This window comes from Carassius gibelio, chromosome B22, assembly GCF_023724105.1.
Source record: "Carassius gibelio isolate Cgi1373 ecotype wild population from Czech Republic chromosome B22, carGib1.2-hapl.c, whole genome shotgun sequence".
Lineage (NCBI taxonomy): Eukaryota > Metazoa > Chordata > Actinopteri > Cypriniformes > Cyprinidae > Carassius > Carassius gibelio.
In genome coordinates this window covers 48,136,218-48,143,717 of record NC_068417.1, presented here as the reverse complement: position 1 = coordinate 48,143,717, position 7,500 = coordinate 48,136,218, and the positions used below count along the sequence as shown (strand labels likewise).

The 7,500-nt window shown below is 40.0% G+C and overlaps 8 non-coding genes across 8 annotated transcripts; all 8 read left to right on the top strand.

Moving 5' to 3' along the window:
* The first annotated feature begins 84 nt into the window (after positions 1 to 84).
* Positions 85 to 203, top strand: LOC128002988 (5S ribosomal RNA). The gene has a single exon (XR_008175721.1). It is a non-coding gene; the product is annotated as a 5S ribosomal RNA (ribosomal RNA).
* Positions 204 to 424: 221 nt separating this feature from the next.
* LOC128009273 (5S ribosomal RNA) lies at positions 425 to 543 on the top strand. The gene has a single exon (XR_008180988.1). It is a non-coding gene; the product is annotated as a 5S ribosomal RNA (ribosomal RNA).
* Positions 544 to 1,054: 511 nt separating this feature from the next.
* On the top strand, positions 1,055 to 1,173 carry LOC128009272 (5S ribosomal RNA). The gene has a single exon (XR_008180987.1). It is a non-coding gene; the product is annotated as a 5S ribosomal RNA (ribosomal RNA).
* Positions 1,174 to 1,681: 508 nt separating this feature from the next.
* On the top strand, positions 1,682 to 1,800 carry LOC128005520 (5S ribosomal RNA). Its single transcript, XR_008178169.1, has one exon. It is a non-coding gene; the product is annotated as a 5S ribosomal RNA (ribosomal RNA).
* Positions 1,801 to 4,380: 2,580 nt separating this feature from the next.
* LOC128002987 (5S ribosomal RNA) lies at positions 4,381 to 4,499 on the top strand. The gene has a single exon (XR_008175720.1). It is a non-coding gene; the product is annotated as a 5S ribosomal RNA (ribosomal RNA).
* Positions 4,500 to 4,720: 221 nt separating this feature from the next.
* LOC128009271 (5S ribosomal RNA) lies at positions 4,721 to 4,839 on the top strand. The gene has a single exon (XR_008180986.1). It is a non-coding gene; the product is annotated as a 5S ribosomal RNA (ribosomal RNA).
* Positions 4,840 to 5,350: 511 nt separating this feature from the next.
* LOC128009270 (5S ribosomal RNA) lies at positions 5,351 to 5,469 on the top strand. Its single transcript, XR_008180985.1, has one exon. It is a non-coding gene; the product is annotated as a 5S ribosomal RNA (ribosomal RNA).
* A 508-nt stretch (positions 5,470 to 5,977) lies between these two features.
* On the top strand, positions 5,978 to 6,096 carry LOC128005519 (5S ribosomal RNA). The gene has a single exon (XR_008178168.1). It is a non-coding gene; the product is annotated as a 5S ribosomal RNA (ribosomal RNA).
* Positions 6,097 to 7,500: the final 1,404 nt, after the last annotated feature.

The window sequence follows — 7,500 nt, the reverse complement described above, 5'->3', positions numbered from 1 at the left end:
TTTGGGTTTTCTTTCCTACTTATATAATGTACTGGCGATAAGATTGGCTGCTCTTTAAATAGCCCTCTCTTTGCAGAGGACTTCGCTTACCGCCATACCAACCTGGCTATGCCCGATCTCGTCTGATCTCGGAAGCTAAGCAGGTTTGGGCCTGGTTAGTACTTGGATGGGAGACCGCCTGGGAATACCAGGTACTGTAAGCTTTTTGGAAATTTTTCACTTAGTTTATAATAATTTTGCCAAAAAATAGAGTCAATGCCCGATTTCTGAATCTTAGCAGGTTTAGGTCTGGTTAGTACTTTGATGAGAGACTGCCTAGGAATACCAGGTGCTTTAAGCTTTTGGGTTTTCTTTCCTACTTATATAATGTACTGGCGATAAGATTGGCTGGTCTTTAAATAGCCCTCTCATTGCAGCAGACTTCGCTTACGGCCATACCAACCTGGCTATGCCCGATCTCGTCTGATCTCGGAAGCTAAGCAGGTTTGGGCCTGGTTAGTACTTGGATGGGAGACCGCCTGGGAATACCAGGTGCTGTAAGCTTTTTGGAAATTTTTCACTTAGTATATAATAATTTTGCCAAAAAATAGAGTCAATGCCGGATCTCTGAATCTTAGCAGGTTTGGGCCTGGTTAGTACATGGATGGGAGACTGCCTGTTAATACCAGGTGCTGTAAGCTTTTTGGACATTTTTCACTTAGTATATAATAATTTTGCCAAAAAATAGAGTCAATGCCCGATCTCTGAATATTTGCAGCTTTGGGCGTGGTTAGTACATGGATGGGAGACTGCCTGGGAATACCAGGTGCTTTAATCTTTTTGGAAAATTTCACGAATTATATAATAATCTTTCATTAAAAAAAAAAAAAAAAAAAAAAAGAGTCAATGCCCGATCTCTGAATCTTAGCAGGTTTAGGTCTGGTTAGTACTTTGATGAGAGACTGCCTAGGAATACCAGGTGCTTTAAGCTTTTGGGTTTTCTTTCCTACTTATATAATGTACTGGCGATAAGATTGGCTGGTCTTTAAATAGCCCTCTCTTTGCAACAGACTTCGCTTACGGCCATACCAACCTGGCTATGCCCGATCTCGTCTGATCTCGGAAGCTAAGCAGGTTTGGGCCTGGTTAGTACTTGGATGGGAGACCGCCTGGGAATACCAGGTGCTGTAAGCTTTTTGGAAATTTTTCACTTAGTATATAATAATTTTGCCAAAAAATAGAGTCAATGCCGGATCTCTGAATCTTAGCAGGTTTGGGCCTGGTTAGTACATGGATGGGAGACTGCCTCTTAATACCAGGTGCTGTAAGCTTTTTGGACATTTTTCACTTAGTATATAATAATTTTGCCAAAAAATAGAGTCAATGCCCGATCTCTGAATATTTGCAGCTGTGGGCCTGGTTAGTACATGGATGGGAGACTGCCTGGGAATACCAGGTGCTTTAATCTTTTTGGAAAATTTCACGAATTATATAATAATCTTTCATTAAAAAAAAAAAAAAAAAAAAGAGTCAATGCCCGATCTCTGAATCTTAGCAGGTTTAGGTCTGGTTAGTACTTTGATGAGAGACTGCCCAGGAATACCAGGTGCTTTAAGCTTTTGGGCTTTCTTTCCTACTTATATAATGTACTGGCGATAAGATTGGCTGCTCTTTAAATAGCCCTCTCTTTGCAGCAGACTTCGCTTACAGCCATGCCAACCTGGCTTTGGCCGATCTCGTCTGATCTCGGAAGCTAAGCAGGTTTGGTCCTGGTTAGTACTTGGATGGGAGACCGCCTGGGAATACCAGGTGCTGTAAGCTTTTTGGACATTTTTCACTTAGTTTATAATAATTTTGCCATAAAATAGAGTCAATGCCCGATCTCTGAATCTTAGCAGGTTTAGGTCTGGTTAGTACTTTGATGAGAGACTGCCTAGGAATACCAGGTGCTTTAAGTTTTTGGGTTTTCTTTCCTACTTATATAATGTACTGGCGATAAGATTGGCTGGTCTTTAAATAGCCCTCTCTTTGCAGCAAACTTCGCTTACGGCCAAACCAACCTGGCAACGCTAGTGAGCCACACAGGAAGTGAGTTGGCAGTTTGTAGTAGGCAGTAGGTGAGAGAGGCTCACCTTGTGTTTTTTGTTTTGTTTTATCTGCGTAAAGATTTATTTCTTTTGCAACTTATTGATTTTTGTTTGTTTTAGTTTTTATACTTCCCAGCAGCAGTTTGCTGTCTGGGGAGAAATTTTTCTTTTGTTTGAAAAATGGATGGATTACATGGCAAAGAAGTGGACATGGCAGGAGGAAGACGAGTGCTAACAGACAAAGAAATGGATAAAGAACAACGAGATGGACAAGGACGAATGGATTATAACAAGAGGATTTACTCTAAAGAGGCTACAGTAATTGTTGACATGGCGGATCAGAGAGATGCAAGAGCAGAGGACATTATCAAAGCAGTGAACGAAAGGATTGGAGGAGGAAAGATTCTAGCAGTCAGACCAAGGCAAGTAAAAGAATATGAAATTACACTGATAAACAGGGAGGCGTGCGATGGATTAGATGAAGGATTAATGATAAAAGGAAAACTGTGTGAGATTCGACAACTGAAAACAAGGGAGTATGTGGTTTCTTTCATACATTTGCCAGCCTATATTGAGGACTCTGACATTTTAATTAAATTACAAAATTGGGGCGTAACACCTGTTTCAGACATCATAAGAAGAATGTATCCAGGCACAGACATTGCGGATGGTACAAGGTACCTAAGGGTGAAATTTCCTAAAGAAGTAGTGTCTCTGCCATACAGTACAAAGTTTGATACGGAGGAGGGAACACAGTATTTCAGGATCATGCATGATCGTCAGGTTAAAACCTGTCGATTGTGCATGAATCCGGGACATGTGTTCAAAGACTGTCCAGATTTTAAATGTCATCAGTGCAATGGCCAGGGTCATTACGCAAGGGATTGCGATGCAATTAAGTGCCCGGATTGCAGAAAGGTGATCATAAGATGTGAGTGTTGGATGGAGAATGAAATTCAAAATAAAGAGTCAGAAGGTGTAGGAGGGCGAATGTCAAAAGAAACTGAATTACAAAATGGTGGAGAGAATGAGGAAGAGGATGGTGTGAATAAAGAGGCTATTGTGGAAAATAAGAAGGAATTGGAAGAGAAAAGGCTGGAAGGAGAAATGGACAAAGGAATATTGACATCACAGGAAGTAACACAAGGGGTATTGGAGGAAATGGAGAACCAAGGATTAAAAGAAAAGGAGGAGGAAATGCAAGAGATAACTGAAGAGGAGAAAGAAATGGAATTGGAAGAGAAAAGGCTGGAAGGAGAAATGGACAAAGGAATATTGACATCACAGGAAGTAACACAAGGGGCATTGGAGGAAATGGAGAACCAAGGACTAAAAGAAAAGGAGGAGGAAATGCAAGAGATAACTGAAGAGGAGAAAGGAGTGGACAGAATGGATGATAGAAAGGACAAAAGGGTGACATTAAGAAGGAGAACCCTTAAGGTAATACCAAATGTGAATGTGGCCAGAAAAAAAAGACATTTTAGGGAAAAATACAATAAGGGGAAACATTTGTTTGAGAATAAATTTCAAGTGTTGAGGGAAGATGAGGAGGAGGAGGTAGACTAAGAATACAATGTTTGGTTTAAATTTGTATTATTATTTATTATTATAATGTTTTTATACATTGTATCATGGTATGCTAATGCCTTAATTGTATTTCAAAAAGAAAAATGGAGATAAAAGGTTATTTATTGAATGTAAAGTGAAATAAATGTGTTTGGTGTTTAGAGAAATGGCTTTTATCAAACCTGTGGCAAATAATTATTGTTTTTGTTTGTTATGCTTCTGTGGAAAATGTGTACAATGTTTTTAATGAAATATTTTAAATTTGTTAATAAAAAAAAAAAATAAAAAAAAAAAAAAAAAAAATCTCGTCTGATCTCGGAAGCTAAGCAGGTTTGGGCCTGGTTAGTACTTGGATGGGAGACCGCCTGGGAATACCAGGTGCTGTAAGCTTTTTGGAAATTTTTCACTTAGTATATAATAATTTGGCAAAAAAATAGAGTCAATGCCCGATCTCTGAATCTTAGCAGGTTTGGGCCTGGTTAGTACATGGATGGGAGACTGCCTGTTAATACCAGGTGCTGTAAGCTTTTTGGACATTTTTCACTTAGTATATAATAATTTTGCCAAAAAATAGAGTCAATGCCCGATCTCTGAATCTTAGCAGGTTTAGGTCTGGTTAGTACTTTGATGAGAGACTGCCTAGGAATACCAGGTGCTTTAAGCTTTTGGGTTTTCTTTCCTACTTATATAATGTACTGGCGATAAGATTGGCTGCTCTTTAAATAGCCCTCTCTTTGCAGCAGACTTCGCTTACCGCCATACCAACCTGGCTATGCCCGATCTCGTCTGATCTCGGAAGCTAAGCAGGTTTGGGCCTGGTTAGTACTTGGATGGGAGACCGCCTGGGAATACCAGGTACTGTAAGCTTTTTGGAAATTTTTCACTTAGTTTATAATAATTTTGCCAAAAAATAGAGTCAATGCCCGATTTCTGAATCTTAGCAGGTTTAGGTCTGGTTAGTACTTTGATGAGAGACTGCCTAGGAATACCAGGTGCTTTAAGCTTTTGGGTTTTCTTTCCTACTTATATAATGTACTGGCGATAAGATTGGCTGGTCTTTAAATAGCCTTCTCATTGCAGCAGACTTCGCTTACGGCCATACCAACCTGGCTATGCCCGATCTCGTCTGATCTCGGAAGCTAAGCAGGTTTGGGCCTGGTTAGTACTTGGATGGGAGACCGCCTGGGAATACCAGGTGCTGTAAGCTTTTTGGAAATTTTTCACTTAGTATATAATAATTTTGCCAAAAAATAGAGTCAATGCCGGATCTCTGAATCTTAGCAGGTTTGGGCCTGGTTAGTACATGGATGGGAGACTGCCTCTTAATACCAGGTGCTGTAAGCTTTTTGGACATTTTTCACTTAGTATATAATAATTTTGCCAAAAAATAGAGTCAATGCCCGATCTCTGAATATTTGCACCTGTGGGCCTGGTTAGTACATGGATGGGAGACTGCCTGGGAATACCAGGTGCTTTAATCTTTTTGGAAAATTTCACGAATTATATAATAATCTTTCATTAAAAAAAAAAAAAAAAAAAAAAAGAGTCAATGCCCGATCTCTGAATCTTAGCAGGTTTAGGTCTGGTTAGTACTTTGATGAGAGACTGCCTAGGAATACCAGGTGCTTTAAGCTTTTGGGTTTTCTTTCCTACTTATATAATGTACTGGCGATAAGATTGGCTGGTCTTTAAATAGCCCTCTCTTTGCAACAGACTTCGCTTACGGCCATACCAACCTGGCTATGCCCGATCTCGTCTGATCTCGGAAGCTAAGCAGGTTTGGGCCTGGTTAGTACTTGGATGGGAGACCGCCTGGGAATACCAGGTGCTGTAAGCTTTTTGGAAATTTTTCACTTAGTATATAATAATTTTGCCAAAAAATAGAGTCAATGCCGGATCTCTGAATCTTAGCAGGTTTGGGCCTGGTTAGTACATGGATGGGAGACTGCCTCTTAATACCAGGTGCTGTAAGCTTTTTGGACATTTTTCACTTAGTATATAATAATTTTGCCAAAAAATAGAGTCAATGCCCGATCTCTGAATATTTGCAGCTGTGGGCCTGGTTAGTACATGGATGGGAGACTGCCTGGGAATACCAGGTGCTTTAATCTTTTTGGAAAATTTCACGAATTATATAATAATCTTTCATTAAAAAAAAAAAAAAAAAAAAGAGTCAATGCCCGATCTCTGAATCTTAGCAGGTTTAGGTCTGGTTAGTACTTTGATGAGAGACTGCCCAGGAATACCAGGTGCTTTAAGCTTTTGGGCTTTCTTTCCTACTTATATAATGTACTGGCGATAAGATTGGCTGCTCTTTAAATAGCCCTCTCTTTGCAGCAGACTTCGCTTACAGCCATGCCAACCTGGCTTTGGCCGATCTCGTCTGATCTCGGAAGCTAAGCAGGTTTGGTCCTGGTTAGTACTTGGATGGGAGACCGCCTGGGAATACCAGGTGCTGTAAGCTTTTTGGACATTTTTCACTTAGTTTATAATAATTTTGCCATAAAATAGAGTCAATGCCCGATCTCTGAATCTTAGCAGGTTTAGGTCTGGTTAGTACTTTGATGAGAGACTGCCTAGGAATACCAGGTGCTTTAAGTTTTTGGGTTTTCTTTCCTACTTATATAATGTACTGGCGATAAGATTGGCTGGTCTTTAAATAGCCCTCTCTTTGCAGCAAACTTCGCTTACGGCCAAACCAACCTGGCAACGCTAGTGAGCCACACAGGAAGTGAGTTGGCAGTTTGTAGTAGGCAGTAGGTGAGAGAGGCTCACCTTGTGTTTTTTGTTTTGTTTTATCTGCGTAAAGATTTATTTCTTTTGCAACTTATTGATTTTTGTTTGTTTTAGTTTTTATACTTCCCAGCAGCAGTTTGCTGTCTGGGGAGAAATTTTTCTTTTGTTTGAAAAATGGATGGATTACATGGCAAAGAAGTGGACATGGCAGGAGGAAGACGAGTGCTAACAGACAAAGAAATGGATAAAGAACAACGAGATGGACAAGGACGAATGGATTATAACAAGAGGATTTACTCTAAAGAGGCTACAGTAATTGTTGACATGGCGGATCAGAGAGATGCAAGAGCAGAGGACATTATCAAAGCAGTGAACGAAAGGATTGGAGGAGGAAAGATTCTAGCAGTCAGACCAAGGCAAGTAAAAGAATATGAAATTACACTGATAAACAGGGAGGCGTGCGATGGATTAGATGAAGGATTAATGATAAAAGGAAAACTGTGTGAGATTCGACAACTGAAAACAAGGGAGTATGTGGTTTCTTTCATACATTTGCCAGCCTATATTGAGGACTCTGACATTTTAATTAAATTACAAAATTGGGGCGTAACACCTGTTTCAGACATCATAAGAAGAATGTATCCAGGCACAGACATTGCGGATGGTACAAGGTACCTAAGGGTGAAATTTCCTAAAGAAGTAGTGTCTCTGCCATACAGTACAAAGTTTGATACGGAGGAGGGAACACAGTATTTCAGGATCATGCATGATCGTCAGGTTAAAACCTGTCGATTGTGCATGAATCCGGGACATGTGTTCAAAGACTGTCCAGATTTTAAATGTCATCAGTGCAATGGCCAGGGTCATTACGCAAGGGATTGCGATGCAATTAAGTGCCCGGATTGCAGAAAGGTGATCATAAGATGTGAGTGTTGGATGGAGAATGAAATTCAAAATAAAGAGTCAGAAGGTGTAGGAGGGCGAATGTCAAAAGAAACTGAATTACAAAATGGTGGAGAGAATGAGGAAGAGGATGGTGTGAATAAAGAGGCTATTGTGGAAAATAAGAAGGAATTGGAAGAGAAAAGGCTGGAAGGAGAAATGGACAAAGGAATATTGACATCACAGGAAG